This window comes from Dendropsophus ebraccatus, chromosome 14 (assembly GCF_027789765.1).
Source record: "Dendropsophus ebraccatus isolate aDenEbr1 chromosome 14, aDenEbr1.pat, whole genome shotgun sequence".
NCBI classification, from domain to species: domain Eukaryota; kingdom Metazoa; phylum Chordata; class Amphibia; order Anura; family Hylidae; genus Dendropsophus; species Dendropsophus ebraccatus.
In genome coordinates this window covers 56,969,118-56,994,900 of record NC_091467.1, presented here as the reverse complement: position 1 = coordinate 56,994,900, position 25,783 = coordinate 56,969,118, and the positions used below count along the sequence as shown (strand labels likewise).

General features: G+C 44.8%; 9 non-coding genes across 9 annotated transcripts; all 9 read right to left on the bottom strand.

Moving 5' to 3' along the window:
- Window positions 1–13,597: 13,597 nt before the first annotated feature.
- LOC138773190 (small nucleolar RNA SNORD49) lies at window positions 13,598–13,669 on the bottom strand. Its single transcript, XR_011359901.1, has one exon. It is a non-coding gene; the product is annotated as a small nucleolar RNA SNORD49 (small nucleolar RNA).
- A 470-nt stretch (window positions 13,670–14,139) lies between these two features.
- On the bottom strand, window positions 14,140–14,212 carry LOC138773198 (small nucleolar RNA SNORD65). Its single transcript, XR_011359909.1, has one exon. It is a non-coding gene; the product is annotated as a small nucleolar RNA SNORD65 (small nucleolar RNA).
- Window positions 14,213–16,102: 1,890 nt separating this feature from the next.
- LOC138773191 (small nucleolar RNA SNORD49) lies at window positions 16,103–16,173 on the bottom strand. Its single transcript, XR_011359902.1, has one exon. It is a non-coding gene; the product is annotated as a small nucleolar RNA SNORD49 (small nucleolar RNA).
- A 1,373-nt stretch (window positions 16,174–17,546) lies between these two features.
- LOC138773199 (small nucleolar RNA SNORD65) lies at window positions 17,547–17,620 on the bottom strand. Its single transcript, XR_011359910.1, has one exon. It is a non-coding gene; the product is annotated as a small nucleolar RNA SNORD65 (small nucleolar RNA).
- A 236-nt stretch (window positions 17,621–17,856) lies between these two features.
- Window positions 17,857–17,929, bottom strand: LOC138773200 (small nucleolar RNA SNORD65). The gene has a single exon (XR_011359911.1). It is a non-coding gene; the product is annotated as a small nucleolar RNA SNORD65 (small nucleolar RNA).
- Window positions 17,930–18,549: 620 nt separating this feature from the next.
- LOC138773189 (small nucleolar RNA SNORD49) lies at window positions 18,550–18,623 on the bottom strand. Its single transcript, XR_011359900.1, has one exon. It is a non-coding gene; the product is annotated as a small nucleolar RNA SNORD49 (small nucleolar RNA).
- Window positions 18,624–19,157: 534 nt separating this feature from the next.
- Window positions 19,158–19,230, bottom strand: LOC138773197 (small nucleolar RNA SNORD65). The gene has a single exon (XR_011359908.1). It is a non-coding gene; the product is annotated as a small nucleolar RNA SNORD65 (small nucleolar RNA).
- Window positions 19,231–19,779: 549 nt separating this feature from the next.
- Window positions 19,780–19,852, bottom strand: LOC138773196 (small nucleolar RNA SNORD65). The gene has a single exon (XR_011359907.1). It is a non-coding gene; the product is annotated as a small nucleolar RNA SNORD65 (small nucleolar RNA).
- Window positions 19,853–20,484: 632 nt separating this feature from the next.
- Window positions 20,485–20,551, bottom strand: LOC138773187 (small nucleolar RNA R38). The gene has a single exon (XR_011359899.1). It is a non-coding gene; the product is annotated as a small nucleolar RNA R38 (small nucleolar RNA).
- Between the last annotated feature and the right edge of the window lie 5,232 nt (window positions 20,552–25,783).

Sequence of the window (25,783 nt, the reverse complement as noted above, 5' to 3'; positions counted from 1 at the left end):
AAATCAGCAATGTGATTACCATAGAGAAATCTGATCACTGTATTGTAGAGGAGTCATGCAGGTGAGTAATCATCATGACTGGGCAATACTGTCTTCTTAAGTAACTAAGTAACAGTACGTAGTGTGAACATAGCCCTATAGTGTAATAATATTACAGGTTATAGTTACTAAAGCCTGGGGAAGGGATTTTCTTTCCATTCTTCCCCACAATATGTTACTACAAGGTCACAATATAACAAATTGTATCCTTTGCTTGAATAAGAATGTACACTTAAAGGAGACCTGTCACCCCCGTGCCGGGGTGACAGGCTCCCGACCCCCCGTTAGGGGTGACAGGTCCTCTTTAAGCAATAGTGATCTTGTAAAGAATAATCCTTAAAGGGGTAGCTCAGCAAAAACAAAAAAAATCTTTCAAATCAACTGGTGTCAGAAAGTTTTATAGATTTGTAATTTACTTCTATTAAAAAAAAAAAAATCGCCAGTTTTCCAGTACTTATCAGCTGCTGTATGTACTGCAGGAAGTGGTATATTCTTCCCAGTCTGGAGAGCAGGAGAGGTTTTCTATGGGGATTTGCTGCTGCTCTGGACAGTTCCTGACACAGACAGAGGTGGCAGCAGAGAGCATTGTGTCAGACTGGAAAGAATACACTGCTTCCTGCAGGTCATAAAGCAGCGGATAAGTACTGGAAGATTGGAGATTTTTTAATAGAAGTAAATTACAAATCTATAGAACTTACTTTCTTTTTTTTTTTTTTTTTTTTTTTGCTGAACTACCACTACCATGTTCCTCATCTTACTGTGTGTTATGAAGTGTAAGCTGCTTCGGACAGTGTTTAAGCACTTTTCAGACACAGGTCAGAAGATGTCATTGTCACTATGTGTAACAAGAGTAGCCTATCTAAGTACTGTCTGTGTTAGAACAAGTCCACAGGGTCCCAGACAAGGTCAGAGAGGTAATGACCCCCTCCAACCTCTTGTTCAGTGGGACAGATGGTAAAAAGGTACAATGCAGAGGAACCTGAAACCCGCCAGCACTTATCCTAATTACCGCCTCAAGCTGTGTGATTCAGCGGGTCACAGGAGGGCACACGGTCAGGTTGGGGAGGGGACTCACATGATCAGACTTGTTTGCATCCTGGAATCTTCAAGTGATCAAGAGTTGACTGACAGCGAGAGTGAAGAATGAAGAAGCGGCTGATATGGGCCACTGACGTTACCGAATACGCAAGTCATGTAAGGAATTGTAACGGTAAACAGAATCAGAATCTAAAAGACTCTCTGTAACCAAGAAGTCTCTGTCTGAAACTTGGAAATTCCCCAGTAATGTGAACCAACCTGAAGTTTCAGAAATACTCTGCGCCATTGTCTTTCTATAACTACTTAACAGTCACATTCAAATTAGAATAATGTCAATTGTTATCGCCTAACCCCGATGGGTTCTGTCCCCTTAGTAACAGGACTATTTTTAGCTTAAAAAAAAAAAAATTATGTTACTGATAATTTTTTTTATCTTTTGTGTGACTGTAAGGGGCCTTGTATTTTGCAGGAGATGACTTGTACAATATCCGTTACTCATTTTTGGGTACATATATTGCATATTTATTTTTGCTAATTTTGTTGGGGGGGAGGGAATGAAAAGACCCCTGCAATAATGCATTTTCGCCACAATTTTTGTGTGAAGCAAAAATAATATCTTGGGGGAAATTTATCAAGGGTTTTGCGCCTATTTTTAGGGTAAATTCACACGGGCGAGTCTCACGCACGAAATCTGCAGCTAATCAGCAATAGACATATTAATAATAATAAGAATAATACGTGTATTGCGGATTAGCTGCGGATTAGCTGTGGTTTTCGTGAGACTTCTGGCGGATCCGCCCGTGTGAATTTACCCTTAGGTGAATAATTGGATTTTTCAACCACTTAAGTTCTATTTATGAACCAGAATTTGACGGGTGAATATTTTTTAGATGCAACTTTTTAAAAAATCTGCCTGATTTGAGTATTCACACAAAATTTTGCGACCGTACTACTCCCCCCATCATCTTGGACAAACGGCCAAGTTATGATTTGCAACTTTTCAAAAAGTCACAGAAACAGGTGCAGGCCTACATCTGGTCAGTACCAGGTGAATAAGCTTGCACAATTTTTGCTTTTTGGAGATTTTCTGCTACTTTTTACTTAGATACATTCCCTATGGCAGTGCTACATTTTAATAAATCAGTCACAAGAGATTGGAATAAAACACCAATCACACAAATTAGACTTCTTAGTAAATGTCGCCCTTTGTCTTTATTCTGTGGGTCAGTATGAATGCATTAATTCCAAATATGTATAGTTCTTTTTATATTTAAAGAGGATGTACCACCAGGTACATCCTCTTTAAGCTAAACCCACGGATCGAATGGCGCAGTCACGGGGAAGCCGGTGCTGCGGTCCGTTTTTTGGACTGGGGCCCGGTTCCCGTGTACGGCGCCGTTCTCTGCACCGGAACCGGCCGGTGCTCAAGCACTGAAGGTAGGCCGGCCCGCCCCCAGTGGGAGGGAATTCCCTCCCCTGTATGACGTGGCTCCCTTAGAATGAATGGAGCCGCGTCATACAGGGGAGGGAATTCCCTCCCACTGGGGGCGGCCCAACCTACCTCCAGTGCTTGAGCACCGGCCAGTTCCGGTGCAAAGAACGGCGCTGTGCACGGGAACCAAGCCGCAGGCCAAAAAACGGACCGCAGCACCGGTTTCCCCGTGACGGCGCCGTTCGATCTGTGGGTTCAGCTTAAAGAGGATGTACCTGGTGGTACATCCTCTTTAAAGGAGAAGTCCGGCGAAAATTTTTATTATTATGTATTAAGTATTTTATTGCCCCCCAAAAGTTATACAAATTACCAATATACACTTATTATGAGAAATGCTTATAAAGTGCTTTTTTTCCCCTGCACTTACTACTGCATCAAGGCTTCACTTCCTGGATAACATGGTGATGTCATGACCCGACTCCCAGAGCAGTGCGGGCTGTGGCTGCTGGAGAGGATGATGGCAGGGGGACACTGAGGGACACAGGGCACTGGAGGGACACTGAGCATCCCTCTGCCATCATCCTCTCCAGCAGCTACAGCCCGCACAGCTCTGGGAGTCGGGTCGTGACATCACCATTTTATCCAGGAAGTGAAGCCTTAATGCAGTAGTAAGTCCCTGGAAAAAAGCACTTTATGTGCATTTCCCGTAATAAGTGCATATTGGTAATTTGTATAACTTTTGGGGGACAATACAATACTTTAATAAAAATTTTACCGGACTTCTCCTTTAAGTGTTGTTTTTTTTAAAGGAGAAGTTGGGCCAAAAGTATTTTTTAATATGTTATTACTTATGGAAAGTTAGACAAATTCCTAATGTACATTAATTATGGGAAATGCAGGGACGGAGAGAGGTGCCTGTGTATCCAACTACCTCCCTCCCTGTTTGATGCTGGGGGACACATATACACTGTACTACTCCTCCCATCATCTGCTCATAGTATGAGCAGATGATGGGGGAGTAGTACCATGGCCATCCCCATCACCACCCCCTCCCCGCCACGTATGCACTGTACTCCTTCTCCAATCATCTGCTCATAGTATGAGCAGATGATGGGGGAGTAGTGCCAGGGCAACTCCAATCACCAGCACCCCCTGCCGCCACCGATGCCCCTGAACTGTAGTTCACATCCCCTGCCGGGAACTGCAGAGCTCACCGCCGCCCCGCGTCTTGCTGACTCGTTCCCTGATGTCACCCAGCTTTCTTATCCTGCACACCACACTACAGGGACTACTCCTTTAACAGGTTTGTGTTGGGACCTAGGGAGGGCTACTACTACTCTGAACTCTGTGTTCAAATATGGCGTTTATTTGCCGTGATTAGTTTATTTGCTGCGATTCTGCCATAATTGAGGAAAATAGTGGCATCTCTGGAACGATTTAGTCAGAATTGCAACAAAAATGGCACCATTACTGCGAAAACACTTTATTTACACTAAATGAGCCAATCTTGAGCAGGCTCCATTCCGAACCCAAGCGTGCAGCATTCGATTACCAGTGGATGCAGCCCTAGGGTTGCCTGAAAAACTTGGGATACAGCCATAGGCTACGTCCATGTTTTCCTGGGCTGCATCCAACTTCTTTAGCCACTGGTAAGCAAATGCCGCACGCTCGGGTTTGGACGGACCTGATTGTACTCGACCTGATTGTACCTGATTCGCTCTATGGAATCAGCGCGGAGAACTTCCTTCGGATTCTGCCGCTCGCCCCTGCACGCTCCCGCTTGACTTTCTACCCGTCCCATTCTATGCTCAGGCAGATTACGCCGTCCGAACAAAGAATTAATATGTCCATTTTTGGGGCGGACAACGGAATACGCTGGAGATTGAAGGGGCAAGCGGCAGAATCCGCTGGATGTCCTCCACATATATTCCGTAGTGTGAATGTACCATTTAACTTTGCAGCTGATCAGATGGTATTAACAATGTGACCATCTATACGATATGATTCTCTTTTAGCTTACCCTTTGGCTTATTTTTAATGTGGCTCAGGAGAAGAGACAGATTTTTTCTGTTTAGGAACAGTAGTCGCACTATGGATGGGGATGATTATCTGTATTCTATGTAAAATGAGGTGAGTCAGATGGTGGGTGGGAAGGGTGAGATCATTGTTATATTGATTTATGTGCTGAGGCTGAGATATAGAGAAGTCGTTTTTTTTATTATATATGTTTATGGGAAGAATGCCAAATATACTCCAGGGTATCGGTGAGGTAATCTCTATTTGGGTATATACAGGCTTGGTGCGTTGATGTATATATCATTTCCCAACACATGGCTGAAGACATGCTAGTGACGACTGCGGTTAGCGGGGTACGCTCAGCACAGGAAGAACACCGTGGGAGCCTACAGAGGTAAGTATAATGTTTTTTTATTTTACACTTGCACTTTTATCAGCAGGGGCTGCACAAACATTGAGCCATGTAATATACTTGGTAAATGATATAACCGATTCTGGCTTTTCTGCAGCCTGAGGCGAGTAACTGAAATGGTGCCTCATCCTTATTAAAAATCATTAGTAAGAAAGCTTAGTGTACAGAAAATCTGTAGCCCATAGCAGTACCAAAAATGTGTACTATATAACTATATTTAAAGGGGTACTCTGGAGAAAACATTGTTCTTAAATGAACTGCATAAACGTTATAGAGATTTGTAAATTACTTCGTTTTAAAAATTAGGAAAAGAAGAAGCACCAAAGAAGAAAGTTAGAACTCTTCCAGTACTTATTAGCTGCTGTATGTCCTACAGGAAGTGGTGTATTCCTTCCAGTCTGACACTGTGCTATCTGCTGCCACCTCTGTCTGTGTCAGGAACTGTCCAGAGCAGGAGAGGTTTTCTATGGGGATTTGCTACTGCTCCTGACATGGACAGAGGTGGCAGCAGAGAGCACTGTGTCGGATGGGAAAGAATACACTTCCTGCAGGACATACAGCAGCTGATAAGTACTGGAAGACTTCTTCTATATTTCAGTGTTGTTCTATGTTGTTCAGTTGAGTTTTTTTAATAGAAGTAATTTATAAATCTATTTACTTTCTGACCCCAGTTCATGTAAAAACATTTTTTTCTGCAGACTACCACTTTAACAGTCGTACAAAGAGTTATTAAGTAATGCATTCCCAGTCCTAAATGTCTTCCATTCCATTTCTGTGTAGGTCATGGGGTCGATGGACCTAGTGATGTGTATGTTTATGGCCAATCCATGGAACATGTCTCCCCTAAGGGACTTTGTAGTCTGCCACCTATGGCAAGATACTCATCTCACCTCATGGCAGATAAGTCCTGTTCTGAACCAGTATATATCACAATATAGGTTTGTGATATCAGTTCATTGAAGTTATATTGCATATGTATATGTATGTAAAACATGCTATACGGTTCAGTCATCTCAAATTCCACTGTTTAATAATAGTTTGAGATTCGACTTGCTGAAAGATAGACTAATTCGATAGCGTAGACAGCAGGGAGTGTCTCGGACATAGAGATATTTGTCTGTTTTTGGTCCTAGTCTTCCCTATGTATGTAGTAGGGGGTTACTGGTGACAGCTGCAGGTAATTCCATAGGTGGGAGGTGCACAAGACTGATGAAAGGAATGTTTGGTATTAGATGTTGGTCAAGTACTACGTCTACTTACAAGATTCCGTTAGCCAGTCACCCCCTCTTCTCAATAGGGCTGCAAGAGTCAAGTTGCATATTTGGGAAATTGAAAGCCTATCCTAAAGGCCCTATTCCACAGAAAGATTATCGGCTGTATTCGGCCAATATCGTCCGTTACGGCCGATAGTCGTTCTGTACAATAGAAGGCAACGATCAGCCGACATCGTTCATGTCGGCTGATCATTGCAGTCGTTTGTTTTTCAACATGTTTCAGCAGTGTTCTGCTGCCGTCGCTATGTGGAATAGGAGTGGCGGCAGCAGACGCTGCTATATGCTATGCAGCCACCGCGCCCCCCCCCCCCCCGCAGCCCCTCCCGCACTCACCCGCTCGCTGCCGCTCCGCTGTGTGGAATAGCTTCGGCAGAAAACAAGGAATGAGGAGCAAACGAGCGCTAACAGTCGGCCCGTGGAATAGTGCCTTTAGTTTTCTTTTATTCATACATTACAAAAATGTATATGTGTAGAATAAGTGGTAGACTCAACACTGGAGTATGCAGTGTAATAAAGATATTTATTTGATGAGCAGTCGTGTTCTATATATACAGTGTAACCAATATGCAAATAAATGGCTTGTGTGTAACACAAAAAAAGGGAATATATACAAAGGTGGGTGTATATCAGGTAAACTATTACACCCTGCCTTTGGGTGGTATTCCACGGGCCGACAGGACCCGATAAACGAGCGCAGATCTGCTAGATCGGCGCTCGTTTACTGGGCCTATTCCACGGCCCCGATTATCGTTAAACAAGGGCTGCAAGGACATCATTACCAATGTCCTTGCAGCTCTTGCTTAACTGGTATACATACCTATTCATGGTGCAGGGCTCCTCTTCTCCTGCTTCTTCCCGGGTCACACGCGCTCCTCCAGCGTTAGGGCGACCTGTGTCAGCTGACAAGCCGCTCAGCCAATTACTGGCCTGGACCGCTGGCTCAGTTTCCCCTAGCAACCAATCAGATTCCATCTTTCATTTTCCAAAGAGTCTGTGAGGAATGAAAGGTGGAATCTGATTGGTTGCTAGGGGCGACTGAGCCAGTTTCACTTTACACCGTGTGTGTAATAAATCTCTCCCAAATATCTGTATTGTAAAGTTTATTCTATTCTGTAGAGAAGCCAGCTTACACTGGGGTTCTGTTTTTGGAAAGTGCATGGATAACCCCGCTAAACATGTCCTGATATCTTACAATGCAAGAATTCTTGTTGTGTTGTGTAAATTAGGCAAAGTAAGATTAGAAAGGAAGGACCATGTGGCCGTAAAAAATTGTCTAAATATCAGTAGGTGCAAAATCCTCCTCTTGTGTAATTAGGTGTTTGATTTTGAAGGGGTTGTCTGGAAAATAAAATTAAATTTTCCTTAGGGCTAGGGGTGGAGTAAAGAAAAAAAAAAGGGACATAGGGCCAGTTCACACAGAGTAAAACTATTCTTCCGCGCGGAGGGAGGAGGCGTGCGAGCCTCCCATTGACTGCCAGTATGACACGGAGGCTAGCGGAATTCCGCCCGTTTTACTCCGTGTGAACTCACCTCCAATTTCCTGTACCTACTGCATTGATGCTCCTGTTCCTCTGATGAACCAGTACTGTTGCCCCAGGGGAAAAGATATATCTTAGATCATAGCATTCATCTACCATTTGGCCCTGTATGTATTTCCTCAATGTAGCTGTGGAATCACAATTTTGTCATATGTCAACTTTGACAAACAATAGGAGCACTGTAAATTGTAGTGAATAGATAAGTACACCATATATTAAGTTATCCAAGCCTCTGACGTGTTTCACTACAGCACATATTCCTCAGAGAAGAGGAAGAGCCACCAGTAACCATAAACCGTAACTGTATCGTACTTCATAGACATTGATATTTACAGGTCTGCTGACAAAGCATATCTAAAAATGTTTACATCTGAGATACAAAAGAACCAACTTGTATTGTTTTGTTTGCTTTCTTTTGCTGTATTTCATAGGAATTGACATTTACATTTTTTTCTACCAAAGCAAATCTACAAAGGGGAATGGGGGGTAAAAATGGAAGTGCTGGTATGTCCTTATGCGGAAAGCCGCAACTGCTGGGACTCGAGTTGTGCTCAAATTCCGGCAGTTAACCCTATAGAGGCTGCGGTCAATGTGACAGCAGCATCTATAGTGAAGAACAGAAAGAGAATTCTCCCTCCCTCCCTATGACTCACTGAGGCCTCCAGTGTCATAACTACAGAAGCTGATCAGGCTCAGCCCTAAGGCACTGAGTAATAAAGTATATGAGGTGCGCAGGCTTTGAATAAACAAGTGTCATGCCAAAGATGATGCATTATACATGATCTATCTATCCCTGTGCTCTTGATACTCAGAGGTTTGCCCCCTACTCATCATAAAGTGATGGCACACCCTAGCATTTTATTATCAGATGGGGTGTCTTTTGGGGAAAAATTTGTCTTATTTTTGGTGGTACCAATAGTCATAGTGGATCAGTAAACAGAAAGTATAACAACCGTCCCATTCATCTGAGTAATGCTTGCAGAAATCCAAGTACTTGCCACCAAAGCAACCTTGTCTGGCCCTTTGTCCTGTGCTGTCCATTGCAAACCTCGTCTTTCATGCGCTTTCTAATTGCACATTTGTCCATGTCAGAGTATGATCTCTGCTTCCACAATATCCTTCTCTATCAGATACAGTGCAGCCAGTATTACTATGCCCCATTCACTTTATAGTCTCCCTGATCTTTCAGCAGCTCATGATAGAGGCCTGTAGCCCACTGGCTCCAATCACTTGACACAATTAGCCACTATTCCCATACTTCTCTATTTAATATTTCCATATTTTCCACCAATCTCATCCTCATTTCTTCGGTCTATTCCTATCTGTAAAATTGTGGTTGTGTTCTGTTCAAAAGGGAATCACCTTGGGTTTGGCAGCAATGGAGGCCAGTATGAAAAGAGCATAGCTCAGTATGGTGACATAGTTTGCAAGGCTGAAAAAAACAGACTATTACGTTTAAGATGAGTTCATACGTACCAGATCGCAGCGGAGTTCCGCAGCCAAATCTGATGTGATTCCTAATACTGTCATTCTTTATGGGTTTACATACTCACAGCGGATGATTCATACTGCTGCGAGTATGTAAAGCCCCCCCTTAACCCACCGCTGCTTGGCGAATGCTTTACCCATCTGGGCTCCAGCCTGCTTCTGTGGTTCACTGATGTCCACAGAAGCAGGCCAGAGCACAGACAAGTAAAGTATTGGCCAGGCAGCAGTGGGTTAAGAGGGGGCGGGGCTTTACATACTTGCAGTGGAATGAAAAATCTGCTGCGAGTATGTAAACCCATACAGAATGACAGGACACAGGAACGCAGCTGAACTTGCAGTGTGAAATCCGCTGTGATCCTGTACGTATGAATGCACCCTTAGTCGTGATACACAGGAGGACAGAAACCCCACATGATACAGACAACTTTACTCGTCTTAGAAATAATCCCTCCTGAATTCAAATCTGGGGATCAGAATAAATCACTGGATCACTGACCCTTCTCCAGAATCTAGGGCCTATAACCTGTATTTCTACTACACTCCAGAAATGTATCCAGGCTTTTTTTTTTTTTTTGGGGGGGGGGATTTATCAAACATGGTGTAAAGTGAAACTGGCTCAGTTGCCCCTAGCAACCAGATTCCACCTTTCATTTTCCAAAGTGTCTGAGGAATGAAAAGTGGAATCTGATTGGTTGCTAGGGGCAACTGAGCCAGTTTCACTTTACACCATGTTTGATATATCTCCCTTTGAGTTCTCTATGACCATGTCCTCTGGTTAGCGTTCCATAGGATCACGGCTCTTGCAGTAAAGAATCCACCTCTGTATTGGTGTTACTATTGTTTTGTCAGGTCCATCTTTGCCCTATTGATGCACCCAATAGTCTTATTTGCCCTGTAACAGCTCCCCGACACAGGTTCATAGTTACATTTACTGTCAACTAAAACTTAATACTCACCTACATCAGCACCTGGTGATTTCACTCTTTTAGTATGTAATCCCAGCATGGATTTATCCCTCTCTGTGCATAAATGAATATGCTTTTTAATTATTTTATTGCTCTATGCATTACCAGCGGCTATAAAAATTAAATCACATGCTGTAGCACCATACTGCCCTGGATGAAGATTGAGGGATAGAGACCTGTATGTATTTTCATACTTAGGTCAAACAGTCCAATGCACCTGTAGCGCACACCTTGGCAGCTGGCATGATTGAAACCTCATGACCAACTTCACTGCATATATTCTCAATGCCATGACCTGTAACATCACTGTGTGCATAAATGAGCTATGGAGCGAATGTGTCACTGCTTCTTAGCTAGGATCGATGGCATAGGCCCAAAGGACATCCTCTGGAGCCTTCATCACCGAAACAGGCCAGTTCTACCCATCTATAACCTCTCTCTAAGTTTACTATATAACCCTTTGAGAGTAGGTATTTAGTTATGCTTCCAGCAGTCAGTATAGCAAACTCACTGCATATTAACTACACAACAATGAACAGTACAATGCAAGAGATCTGCTGCGCTCCTTCAAACCTCCATGTACTGCTGTAACTCTTACTGCAGCAATTTGTAACAAATTAACAGTTTTGTTTTAATCTAGCGAAATCTTCACCCATTGTATACTGTTTCTATCCATAGGCAGTTAATGCCCCCTAGTGGTGGCTACGTGTATGTTGAAGAAATGTAATAGAATATTGTAATGCTGCGTTTACACTGAACAATTATTGTTCAAATATTTGCGATAACGATCGTATTTGAGCGATAATCTGCTCGTGTAAACACAGCGAACGATCAAATGAAGAGCTAGAAATTGTTCAGTGTGACTTTTCAACATGTTCTCAAATAGTCGTTGGTCGTTCGCTAAAAATTCTCAGATCGCTTCGTGTAAAACAGTCTTTCACCGATTCACCTCATGTGTGAGACGGGCTTAAGAGATCTTAAAACGATTGCAATAACGATTTTTCCAGACGATATATCGTTCAGTCTAAACGCAGATTATAAAAAAAAAACAAAAAAAAAAAACACATTGTTACTTCGAAATAGTTTATCGTTGGATTGGGCGAATTATGGTTCCGCATGAACGCAGCATAAGTTATACCTTTAAAGACTAGAGTGGGCAAGTGGCAGTTATGATCACCACACCTGGGCAATCCTGCTCGTATGCAATGTCCAATAGCTGCAGGACGGCACGGCTGCGTAACTGATCTGTTTATACATTCTGTGATGGATGGACTACTATCTGACTGGCGATTTATCAATTCAATGCATTGCAAAGGCAATGAAATGAATGCTTGTTGAGGCATCTTAGATGACTTACACAGTGTACTGTGTCAGCCCAGTAGCGCAAAGATTTTAACTGATTCAGAGCTCCTGGTGCATAATGGATGCTGGAAGTTCAGAGATTCCAAACCTTTGTACATCTTCCATAAATGCCACAGGTATCAAACGCGCAGCCCCCCAACTGTTGCAAAACTACAATTCCCATGATGCCTGGACAGCCAAAGCTAACTGTTCAGGCATGATGGGAATTCTAGTTTTGAAACAGATGGAGGGCCGTGAGTTTGACACCCCTAGTATATATGGACCGTGCATGGGACATGTGAATGGCCCCTTATTGTGTAGTTCTATCTGGGCTTCTGTTTTAGCTACCAAACCCTGGTAGCTTAGTTCTGTTCACCAATGCTGCACCTCCTCCCCTTTGTCCATCTCGGATAATAACTTACGAGTGGAGTGAAGTTACATGCAGGCACTCCGAGAAACCACACAGACGCAACAGACTTTGTTTCATACTTTTAATGCACTCATGTACATTACACAGATTTGCACATAAGGAAAGACAACTAGCGATCTTTACAAGTGACTTCACATCTTTCTTCATCTTCATGGAAGCTTGGAAGTGAAGCTACACCAGTGACAACCACTGCGACACTCTCACCTAGGAAGAAAGTCTGATATTAGACAGGCAGAATTATCGTGAGATAGACCTATGAATGGTTAGCAAGTATAGCTGCAAAAAATCTATGGCAAACACTAGAACTCATTAGCCTTGCGTAATGCTTAAAGGTCAACGATCACTAACCTGTCAGAAGCCTTTATGTCCAGACGCTTAGCGCCTAGCAGAACCAATACTACTGCGCTGCTACATTGGGCCGGCTTAGGTAATGATGAACAGAGTCAGACAGCCTGACCCCTTACATCTGACACCTGACCTGGGTGAGGAGCTTCCTTTGACCCCTCAGTTTACATAGAAACATACATGGACTAAAGTCCAACTGCAGTTTGGAACAGGGTTTCCATGTCAGATTCAATTTATTGGTGCTTTACAACACTAGTGTTACACGGGTTGCAAGAAAGATACCGATATTACACTGCATTTAGCCGTTTCAGTTTACTGGGTTAAAGCAGGGATGGAGAATGTGCAGCCCATCCAGCTAAACTACAATTCCCACCATGCTTTGGTTGTTCATGCATGCATAAGAACTGAAGTTTTGCAACAGCTGAAAGGCTGCATATACCCCACTCCTGGGTTAGAGAGTCAAAGAGGTGTGGCCCAGGGTCTAAAGTGCCCTCCGGCTGAAACGCCTCTCCTTCAGTGATAGATGGGACTCAGCATTCAGCTCCCAGTCCTATTAATATCCTGCAAACATGCCACGGCTTCAGCTTGTGGCACCTGTGCTGTTAGTCTTAGGGCAGACCACCTGTGCCATGCCGATGACAGCTCTGCGCCTCCGATTGCAAGTTTGGCATCAGCCTCACCATGCGCAGTAATAAAACCAAACCTACAGTGCATGTAAGGGATCTGAATAGGATTTAGCTGGAAAGTTTCATGCAGCATTAAATACATGGGTAAATGCAACGTAATCTTGATACCCTGTGCTAGAGATCTACGGAACATGGTGAGCACTTTGGAACGGATCTCCCATGTCACAATTTCACTGTGAAGTATATCAGCATGGTCAGGTTACATCTGGAAAATTGCCTAATGCAGAAGTATAATGGATTGTCCAGGATTAGACATGAGCACCGCAGCACTCCCATCTTCCCCTCGGGTGTCTTCAAATCCTGGACAATACTACAGAGAAGCGAAGAGAGAAGATACGTGTAGAGGCCTCAGTCATACAATGTGTCTCCATGTATAACATGTCAGACAGGGATAACAAACATCATAGGCTCTACACCTACTGCACAGAACATACAGTAATGCTTACCTGGCCATCTACACACTGACTGCATCTGATAGTCATCTGGCTGACAGGTATCGCTGCATCTATAAAAATTAAAAAAATTAAAAATTAAAAAGTCAAAAGCATCTTCAGGATAGAAGTCAACACAAGAAAGTCAGTCAAGAAAGTGACAATCAGAACAGGAATCCATCGTCAGTTATCGCATCTGACGGCACTTCCTATAATCCTGGTTTCATCCTGTGTCACAAAGGAGGAACTTGGCTAGGCTGTGAAATAGCCCATAGCAATTATGTGTAAGATTTGCTTCCCACGTCAGTGGCATCTCTACTAGATATTGCCAGTACATTATGATAACTGCAGGTTACCGTGTTTGCATTTACTTAAACTACGTGGTGACTGTTTACTAAATGGACCACAGGTTTTCATGCCCCATAACAGTGTACAATGTCTAAGGGAAGCAAGTGATAGTTGTAAGGTTAATAAACTTACCCTGCAGCAGCCCATAGGGTCAGACCTAGAAACAAAAAAAAAAAAAAAAAAAAGGTTATAAATCCAAAAGTGTATCTGTAGAATATTGGGGTTCCTCCTCTGTATAATCCACCCTAGCAGTATATGATCTGTTACTATCGCAATGTTCCTGTGGGTCTTACATGGGAACCAGATCTAATTTTCAGTACAGTAAACCACCAGTGGCTGGTTCCCTTCTATAATGCACTCAGATAAACCTCTCTCACCACCGACAATCTGACGGTAATTCCAGCTATTTTAAGGTTAGTATCATCAGTGTGCAACAGACTGGACTGCAGTTGTATACAAGGAAGGTCACAGATATGACTGCATGAGAGTGAGAAACCTGCACAGGATCTTCATTTCTCTAACGTGAACCTATTTTGAATTTAGTGCTTGAATTGAGTGCTCGCTCTCTCCCACCGCATTTAATACCGCCTTATAAAAAAAGTTTCCTGCTGCGTCTCCAGCATAAGACCCAATGCCATAGACCAGGGGTGTCAAACTCAGGCCCTCCAGCTGTTGCAAAACCAATTTTCATCACTGACTGTCCAGGTATGATGCGAATTGTAGTTTTGTAACAGCTGGAGGGCCAGAGTTTGACATCAGTACTATAGACTTACATAGAAGTACTATTAAAACACACTTTAATGGAGTGACCAAGATCCAAGTGATGAACTATGATTAACAGTAGTGCAGCTCTTGGAATCCATACAATGATACATGGGGAGGTAAATTTAGCAGGCGGTGACTCCCTATTGCAGCTTCAGATACCATCTTTGCCATATGCCAGGAGCTTAGTGGTCAAACAGGACTGTGATCATTTTACATGAGTCAACAAGAATTTACCTTGCCAGTCACGTGATCTCCTCCGCCTCCTTCCAAACCAATGCACCCATCTGTGGAAGAATAAAGAGCACAATGAGTCCACAACATTAGGTCTCCTGATTCGGCACACTTCTGTATAAAGTTTATGGGAGCGTTAAGAATAAAATGGTCAGGACATTGAACTCTGATCTATCTCCTCTGACAGTCAGAGACCACCCCATATGTATTTGGATGGCTGGTGTTGCTAAAGTCTACAGGGTTTCTATTTACCCTTTAGCACAATAGTAATCCGACAATCAGAACTGCTGCACTTGAACACAACCAGAGCTAAGTGTTTGTAGGCTTAGGCTTGTTCACACCGAGGAGGAGAATGCTGAAGAGTTCTCTACTACTTACAGTACCAGGAAACTATTACTACCCATGGTGGAAGCTAGTGTTAATATACGGTGAAAAATTTAAACATAAAAACGTTACAATAAACCATGTATCTGCAACACAGCCTTACGGCAAAACCAACAAATGGGAAATCAGTGGGTTAAAAGAATCTCACCTGCTAATGTCCCTATTATACATGGAACACAAGTTTGTTACAGTCAGCCTCTACGCTGTTTCCCTGCAGTCTGTAGTTTAATCTCTAGGCAAGCAAGATTTGTTGCGCTGGGGACGGGACAACTGCCCCCCGCGCCAAATCGTCTTACAAGACAAGAGATTAAAGTACAAACTGCATGAAAATTCTGCAGAGGATGACTAAGACACTTACCTTCATCCTCTGTGCCCCATGTATAATGGGGACATATCAGCAGGTGAGATTCGTCTAACCAGATGAAGCTCTCCACCTGAGACGGATCAGCTTACACAAACACCACACATGGACTTTACAGTATGACTGAGCAGTTTGAAACCAATTTTCTATGTGAGATTCACTGTGAAGTACATTAGCACGTTCATTTTTTATTTAGGGAAATTCTGATGCCAGAAACTCAAAGGATTGTACAGAATTAAAGAGAATCCAACCACAATGCTACATTTGCCCTTATGAGTCTTTAAATCCTGGACAATCCCTTCAAACCAAGATTTACAAATGCTACAGAGCACTGATGTAAGTGTAGAGGCCTCAGTCATACAATGTGTCTCCATGTATAACATGTCAGACAGGGATAACAAACATCACAGGCTCTACACCTACTGCACAGAACACACAGTAATGCTTACCTACACACTGACCACCTGAACGGCATCTGGTTTACAGGGTATCAGAATCTAAAGGGGAAAAAAAGAAAACAGATGTAAAAAAAAAAAAAGGCAGCAGAAGGCACAATGCATTATAGTCATGAAAGTGACAATCAGAACAGGAATACATCATCAGTTATCGCATCTGACGGCACTTCCTATAATCCTGGTTTCATCCTGCGTCACCAACCAGAAAGACCACGGCCAATTATTTTATTAAAGGGGGTTATCCACCGTTAGATAAACATGGCAACTTTCTTCCAGAGACAGCACCACTCTTGTCTCCAGTTTGGGAGCAGGTTTTGCAACTTGAAGTGAATGGAACATAATGGAAAACCGCACCTGAACTGGAGACAAGAGTCATGTTGTCTCTGGAAGAAAGTGGCCATGTTTTTCTAACGCTGGACAACTCCTTTATGTGGATTGCTATAGACAATTTCTAGATGATATTACCACTACATAAAACTGAGCAGCCAAATGATAACCGCAGCTGCATCTACCAAAAGTGAGGCGACTATCTGGCTGCATCTAAACCATAACAAATGTGTCAGTAATTAATTGGTGGGGTCAAGGTCCTGACTACCACTAAATAATAAGAGGAGCAGAGAAATTCAGCCAAGTACTGCACCCAGAATCACTGACCAGTTTGGCTTACTACAAGGTGGTGCAAGTTTACAGTTAAAAAATGTAAAGAATCTACACAGCTCAGTGTGGGACCCAGTACCGACACGCGGTATGTCAAACACCTAATGAAAGGTTATTTTAATGCTTAGTCAGTGAAAGCTTTAAGGGTAATATACTCACCGTGCAGGGGTCCATAGGGTCAGACCTACAACAAATTAAAAGTTGGTTACAAATCTGAATAGGTGCCCTGTAGAATATCTGGGATGCAACTTTGTATAATACACCTCAGCTTTACATGAAACACAGAAACCATCTCTATCTTTTAGCACAGTAAGCCTCCAGCATGTCCTTAGTCAGCTTGGCTTTAGTGTCTCTCAGCAGCGTTCATCGTCAAAAATAATGCAGGCAGCTCTGACACCAAACCCCACAGGCTTCGGGTACAAACGCACTGCACCAATGAATCAGACCATATACAGTACATGGTTTTATTGTGCATGAGTAGTAAACACAGTATACTGACTTTCGATTACTAAGATTGCATTCAAACATTCGTAGATTTTTTTGACCTACGGATGGTAAATGCATGCAATAGATTGTTTCCCCACCCAGCTTGTGGTGTCAATATAATGCCGGCAGCGGGGAAACACTCTGAATCTCCGCGGCCATTTCACTCAGTCCCGTGGTGATTCAAGGGGTTTCCCCCTGCTGGCATGGTATAGACACATCACGCTGGGTGGGGAAACAATCCATTGCATGCATTTACCGTCCGTAGGTCATCAAAATCTACGGATGTGCGAATGCACACAGCCACTGGAGAGGTGGCCACCAAGTGCAGGTAGAGTAATTGCAGGCAGCTTTAACACACTAAATGAATAAAGATGCTGGTGGTTTAGAATACCCCTCCTTTCCAATAGGTTCCCTTCTGTAATGCACTCAGATAAACCTCTCTCACCACCGACAATCTGACGGTAATTCCAGCTATTTTAAAGGTTAGTATCATCAGTGTGCAACAGACCGGACAGAAACAACTCATTTCTTTAATGCAAATCTATAAGAAATTTGGTGCCGGTATAGGTCCAGTGGAAAAGCAGGACTGAGATTTTATGTAAGGAAACAATTTACCTTGCCAGTAATCTCATCTGCCTCCTTCCAAACCAGTGCGCCCATCTGTGGAAGAATAAAGAGCACAATGAGTCCACTATCTATCACATCCACAACATTAGGCCTCCCATCTACAGAGCGCTCAGCGAGACCCATCTCACCACCTACAGTCTGCCGGTAATTCCAGCTATTTATAGGTTAATCTCATCATTGCAATAGTATATAAAAGGTAACATATTGCAATAGAAGGTTACATATCCTTAAAGTGGAAACCATGAAGTAAAAGTCTTAGTATACACAGATTCCCTCATTGTTTCAGTCAGGGATAACAAAGCTCTATAGAGGAACAGTGAAGACACTGACATACTACACACTAAACTATTTTACTATAAAATAGCCAACTCCTTGTTCAACATGTTCACCTCTCGCTCAGGGGGAAAGGAAAAATTTACTTTGCCAGAAACTCAAAGGAATGTCCAAAATTAGAAAAGCGAATCCAACCACAGTGCTACATTTGCCCTTGGGGAGTCTTACAATCCTGGACAATCCCTTCAAGCAATATTTACAAATGCTACAGAGCACTGATGTAAGTGTAGAGGCCTCAGTCATACAATGTGTCTCCATGTATAACATGTCAGACAGGGATAACAAACATCACAGGCTCTACACCTACTGCACAGAACACACAGTAATGCTTACCTGGCCACCTACACTGACTGCACCTGAACAGCATCTGGTTTACAAGGTATTGGAGCATCTAAAGAAAAATAAATAAATCAGATATTAAAAAAAGGCAGCAGAAGGCATGGTACATTATAAGTCATAAAAGTGACAATCAGAACAGGAATACATCGTCAGTTATCGCATCGGACGGCACTTCCTATAATCCTGGTATCATCCTATGTCACCAACCAGAAAGACAACAGCCAATTGTTTTATTAAAGGGGTTATCCACCGTTAGATAAACATGGCAACTTTCTTCTTGTCTCCAGTTTGGGTGCAGGTTTTACAACCCAGTTCAATTGAAGTGAATGGAGTTTAATGGCAATCCACTACTGAACTGAATAAGAGTTAAGTTGTCTCTGGAAGAAAGTGGCCATGTTTTTCTAACGCTAGATAATCCCTTTAGTGGATTGCTATAGACCATGGGTGTCAAACTGCGGCTCTCCAGCTGTTGAAAAACTACAACTCCCATCATGCCTGGACAGCTTTATCAGAGAAAGCTGTAATGTTAATAGACTTACCCTGCAGCAGTCCATAGGGTCAGGCCTAAAACAAGAAAAAATTGCAGTTACAAATGTGAATAGGTGACATGTAGAATATTGGGGTTCCTCCTCTGTATAATACACCCCAGCCGCAAAGTTCTTGTGGGTCTTACACAGGAACCATCTCTACTTTTTGGTACAGTAAACCACCAGCGGCTGGTTCCCTTCTGTAATGCACTCAGATAAACCTCTCTCACCACCGACAATCTGACGGTAATTCCAGCTATTTTAAGGTTAGTATCATCAGTGTGCAACAGACCGGACTGCAGGTCTATACCAGGGAGGTTATAGATTTGTCTGCATGAGAGACCTGTACACCATTGTCATTTCTCAAAAGGTAAATTGTCAGGGTCTCCCACTGCATATAACTATACTTTATAGGACAAGCTTCCCGCTGGGTCCTAGTGCCTCAGACTTACATTATGCTTGTGCAACAGGAGGCCATGTCTCAGAATACAGCAGTATGCAGTGGGGAGAACTGATGCTTAGATTATACAGACCCACGTGATGAACAGTAGTGCAGCCCTTGGGACCCAGACAATGATGCATTTGGAGGTAAATTAAGGTCCCATAGCTGGCAATGACTCCACATCACAGCTTCTTACAACATCTCTAACAGTGCCACGTACTTGGGGTCTAGTAGGGCTGATCATTTATATAAGGTAACAAGAATTTACCACGGCAGTCACGTGATCACCTCCCGTCTCCTTCCAAACAAGTGCGCCCATCTGTGGAAGAACAAAGAGCACAATGAGTCCACTATCACATCCACAACATTAGGCCTCCCATTTACAGAGCGCTCAGAGAGACCCGTCTCACCACCTACAGTCTGCCGGTAATTCCAGCTATTTATAGGTTAATCTCATCATTGCAATAGTAATAGAAGGTAACAGGACTTCATGGTCTGTGTATGACTGCAGGGGACTGACCACCGGGACCCAACAATCGTACACTTATCCCCCATCCTGAGGGATCCTGGTGGCAAAACATCTTTAAAGAAATCTCTTACCTTAGATAAAATCCTTTGATGTCGAAGTTGCACCGATGTTATCCCATAATGTACGGCAGGAACCTGCAAAAGTCATGAGTGTCAGACTACATATCCTGTTGGTGGGTTCACACTGAGGAATTCTCGCGGATTTCACATCAAAATGCGCGCGGAATCCGCCCGTAAAGAATGAACATTGTGAATGCACATTGGCTTTAATGGGCTTTCCGCTTATTTGTTCACACAGCAGAATTTCCGCGCTGAAAATTCCGCCGCGGATCTGCTTTCCGCCTGAAGAATTGACATGTCAATTCTTTGGGCGGATTCCACTAGAGGAATCCTATAGGAGTCAATGGGGCTTTAATTCTGTTTGAAATTCTGCTCGAATTCCGCTTACATTCCGCTCAAATTCTGCCAGAGCTGAATATTCGAGGAATTTCAAGCAGAAAACTTTCCTCTACAATTCCTCCAGAATTCCTCAGTGTGAACCCACCCTTAAAGTGGAAACTATGAAGAAAAGCCTCAGTATGTACAGATTCCCTCATTGTTTCAGACAGGGATAACAAAGCATCATCGGCTTTTCTGCTATGGTCAGTAAATCATGTAAAAAAACATTGACCCAACCACCATGAGGCTGCTATTGAGAGACACACACACAGCAAGTATACAGGACGGGTAGTGCTTGCTGCAAGTGCACTAATAATTGTCTCGGACAGTTACTGAATAATTGATGATATGTAGGAAAGATAGATGTGAAGGTCCGCTGGAACTTTTGTATATATGTATACAGGACTGTACCTTGAAAAGCATGGAGATGACCATGTGAACTAGCCAAGATGGCTGCCACAGCATGCCTGAGCTCTACTGCCCATGTGTAAGCATATACCCCTCCTCCTGTGGGAGCACACAGTCCTTCTATACTCTAACAGGCTGCCATTGCCCATGTGTCCAGCAGCATCACATCTCCATTAACCCTGCTGTTACATATAAGGAGACCTGACCATTTAACCCCTGCACCGTTACAAACAATATTTAGGCAATTAAATGTCAACTAATGTGGCCATAGGCTAAAACACTACGATCTTTATATCACTGTTTAGATGTGACCCAATCAATGTACTATAAACCCATATACACCATACATCCGGGATGCAAGATAGACTTCCATGTCCTAGGCTTCGTGAGCATGCGTGATAACGCGAACATAAGATAGGTCTATATAGCATGCTTGGGGTCATTCACACTTTTCAATGGGGAGCTCCTGGCATCATCATTCATGATGATGGGAGCTCAGAATCAGGTGAAATTTCCCCCCTCCTGTAGTGACACAGATGGGCAGCCGCATAAAAATACCCCCTTAGACACAGCAATATGAAAGTGCATAGTAATATGAGTGTGCGGTATGAGATATATCTGCAGCTACTGGGTAGGTTAGATATATCATATACCTTGGGGATGAACTCAACCTGCACTTACGTTGAGATGTAACTCTGGGATATGCCCAACATGCTTAAGACTTATCTTATAGCCCGACCACTCTACTTGTCTAAATTCATGGGGTATATTTGCCATGCATGGCCACTAAAACTTAAAGGGAACCCGTCACTGCGGTGCAGAGCCCGCCTGACCCTCCGGTGGAGCCCTGGATACTTACCCTTTGCTACAAGTCCCTGGACCTGGTCGGAGATATTGGCACCGGAAGGAGAGTGCGCACTGTATGCTAATCAGCAGAGATGAGATGGAGCCGTCATTCTCTATGGGTGTTGGACTCATCTGTGGAGCGCATGCGCCGCAATGCCGGGTGACAGGTTCCCTTTAAAAAGTAATCCCATTATAAGTGATTGTTCTCCATGGTGTAAGGGTTAGAGCTCCCACACTATAGGGTGTGTGTTGCCAACACTGTTGTATGCCAGGAGACCCCCCATATATATCGGTCAGTTCTGCTGAAGGCTTCAGGTTCTGTATAAGAACACGGCCAGACTATAATCGATGAGACTTCAACCGTCTAACGTTACCTTTCTGCCCCAACCTTATGAGCAGCATAAGGATTATACTGTAACTTACCAAGTAGGGTCACCCCGGATCCAGCGCCCCCGAGGCTGACATCTGTAATGGACAACACAGGTTATACAGAGGTAATGGGGAATACAACACAGACCATAGATGGGGCGCACGGCCGTCCCTATACGCCAGGGGGGCGCACAGCCGTCCCTATACGCCAGGGGGGGGGGGGGGGCGCACGGCCGTCCCTATACGCCAGGGGGGCGGCGCACGGCCGTCCCTATACGCCAGGGGGGGGCGCACGGCCGTCCCTATACGCCAGGGGTGGGAGACCAGTCAACTGTAGCACAACTAGAATTACCTTTCTGCCTGAACAGCCAAAACTTCAGCATCAGGCATGACGGGAATTGTAGTTTTGCAGGTTAGAGAGTGGTGGACTGTACCATCTGGGAAGCTCTGGGGAGGGGGGGACAATACATAAATAGGACCACAATACATACAAACACTGCTTCAGCCTGAGCCTGCTGCTTACACCTCCAGCTATCCGCCAATGTCTGGGGTGCAGCCAGTATGTGCCCCATAGCTGGGGTGCAGCTATGGGGCACATACAGCCCACGTGCGTGCGGGTAACTCTAGAAATAGAACACGCTCCGTGCACCCGAGTCACTGCAGAGCTTAGAGCCGGGCACAGAGAGCCTGACAAGCCACGGCAGCCGCGGATGGCACCGGATTACCCCCCACACACCACATACCGTGCTCCTGCCGGCGTCGCCATGAGACAGAGGAAGTTCCTACTTCCAGGTGGGGGTAAAGGACCTTCCATGACGTCATGACCATGTGACCCGCCTCTTGTGTGGGCGGAGCTACACTCGGTGTGCTGTGTTCCCGGGCTTCCTGTCAGCACAGGAGCCGCTCAGGCTGCACTTGTTGTTGGTGGTGAAGGAGGAGGATTAGGGTTTGTTCTTGGGCTGTTAACATTTTTTTTTTTAAACCAAGGTTTCTGTGCAATAAGATCCACAGGAGGTGACCGCTCTCTGGCTGTGCTCTAATGCAATGTTCTGCAGGGACAGGGGTCTGTGACTACTGCTATGCAATGTTCTGCAGGAACAGGGGGCTGTGACTACTGCTATGCAATGTTCTGCAGGGACAGGGGGCTGTGACTACTGCTATGCAATGTTCTGCAGGGACAGGGGGCTGTGACTACTGCTATGCGATGTTCTGCAGGGACAGGGGGCTGTGACTACTGCTATGCGATGTTCTGCAGGGACAGGGGGCTGTGACTACTGCTATGCGATGTTCTGCAGGGACAGGGGGCTGTGACTACTGCTATGCGATGTTCTGCAGGGACAGGGGGCTGGGGGTAATGTGATGCCAGGTTATACTGCAGGGATAGTGGGGCTGTGACTACTGCTATGCAATGTTCTGCAGGGACAGGGGGCTGTGACTACTGCTATGCGATGTTCTGCAGGGACAGGGGGCTCTGACTACTGCTATGCGATGTTCTGCAGGGACAGGGGGCTCTGACTACTGCTAGGCGATGTTCTGCAGGGACAGGGGGCTGTGACTACTGCTATGCGATGTTCTGCAGGGACAGGGGGCTGTGACTACTGCTATGCGATGTTCTGCAGGGACAGGGGTCTGTGACTACTGCTATGCGATGTTCTGCAGGGACAGGGGGCTGTGACTACTGCTATGCGATGTTCTGCAGGGACAGGGGGCTGTGACTACTGCTATGCGATGTTCTGCAGGGACAGGGGGCTGTGACTACTGCTATGCGATGTTCTGCAGGGACAGGGGGCTGTGACTACTGCTATGCGATGTTCTGCAGGGACAGGGGGCTGTGACTACTGCTATGCGATGTTCTGCAGGGACAGGGGGCTGGGGGTAATGTGATGCCAGGTTATACTGCAGGGATAGTGGGGCTGTGACTACTGCTATGCAATGTTCTGCAGGGACAGGGGGCTGTGACTACTGCTATGCGATGTTCTGCAGGGACAGGGGGCTCTGACTACTGCTAGGCGATGTTCTGCAGGGACAGGGGGCTCTGACTACTGCTAGGCGATGTTCTGCAGGGACATGGGGCTGTGACTACTGCTATGCAATGTTCTGCAGGGACAGGGGGCTGTGACCACTGCTATGCAATGTTCTGCAGGGACAGGGGGCTGTGACTACTGCTAGGCGATGTTCTGCAGGGACAGGGGGCTGTGACTACTGCTAGGCGTTCTGCAGGGACAGGGGGCTGTGACTACTGCTATGCGATGTTCTGCAGGGACAGGGGGGCTGTGACTACTGCTATGCAATGTTCTGCAGGGACAGGAGGCTGGGGGTAATGTGATGCCAGGTTATACTGCAGGGATAGTGGGGCTGTCACTTATGCAATGTTCTGCAGGAATAGGGGGCTGTGATTACTGCTATGCGATGTTCTGCTGGGATTGGGCTGTGACTACTCGTATGCAATGTTCTGTAGGAACGGGACTGGGTATAATGTGATGCCAGGTTATACTGCAGGGCGTTCGGCTACCCCCAGTAATCCTATACAGTGGTAGTATACATCAGCACAGTGCTTGGCTACCTCCAGTAATCTCACAGACAGGGGCGTAGCTTATGTCTCCTGGGCCCTGGTGCGAGAGGTCAACTTGCCCCCCCCCCCTTTCACGACCAAGTGATGCTACTGGTAGGTGTATGTGTGTGTATATATATATATATATATATATATATATATATATAATGTGTGTGTGTGTGTGTACCGCAAGACAGATATAACCAATAACACCAGCATATAGGAAGAGAAAATATTATCACCATACATATTACCACCATACTGTTACTGAATAAAAATCCTGTATACTGAGACCAATAATACAAGTATACAAGGGGGAAATATTACCGCCACACCACAATCAATACCATCACCACCATATTGTTACTGACCAAATCCAGTATACTAAGACCAATAAAACACAGTACCGGATAACAAGTAACAAATATTACCACCACATACTGACTAACACCGCCACATACTAATACCAGCACATAATAACACCACTGCTGCTACTGAATAAGATCCACTGTATACAGATCAATATCCCCTCATCCAGTCATATAGGGGTGGACACAGCTCCACACAGGCTGTGTACACCATATAAATTACAGTGCAGTTATATCAGGTGACTCACAGGGGACGTCTTCTCTGATCGGAGTTCTTTCCTTTTCATTTTCTACTTCTCCATCTGTCCTGGGCCGTTATGAGAACTTCTCCGAGCCACGAATCCACAGAATCTGCCAGACAGACATATTAGACTCCTCACTCTGGCACCATCCTCATCTCTTTACACACTGCACATCTGTAATGGCCCCTTTACACCCTCATCTAGTGGGTAGTCCTGACACTATGTGACCCCTCTTATAGTATATATAGATGGCCCCCACTGCATGTTGCCCCCCCTCATAGATGGCCCCCTCTCTTCCCCACCACTTATAGATGGCCCCCTCTTCTCCCCCCCTAAAGATGGCCCCCACTGCATGTTGCCCCCCCCTTATAGATGGCCCCCTCTCCCCCCTCCCCTTATAGATGGCCCCCTCTCCCCCCCCCATTATATATGGTCCCCTCTTCCCCATCCCATATAGATGCCCCCCTCTCCCCCCTCCCCTTATAGATGGCCCCCTCTCCCCCCCCATTATATATGGTCCCCTCTTCCCCATCCCATATAGATGCCCCCCTCTTCCCCATCCCCTTATAGATGGCCCCCTCTCTCCCTTATAGATGCCCCCCCCCTTGAAGATGGCACCCTCTTCTCCCCCCCCTTATAGATG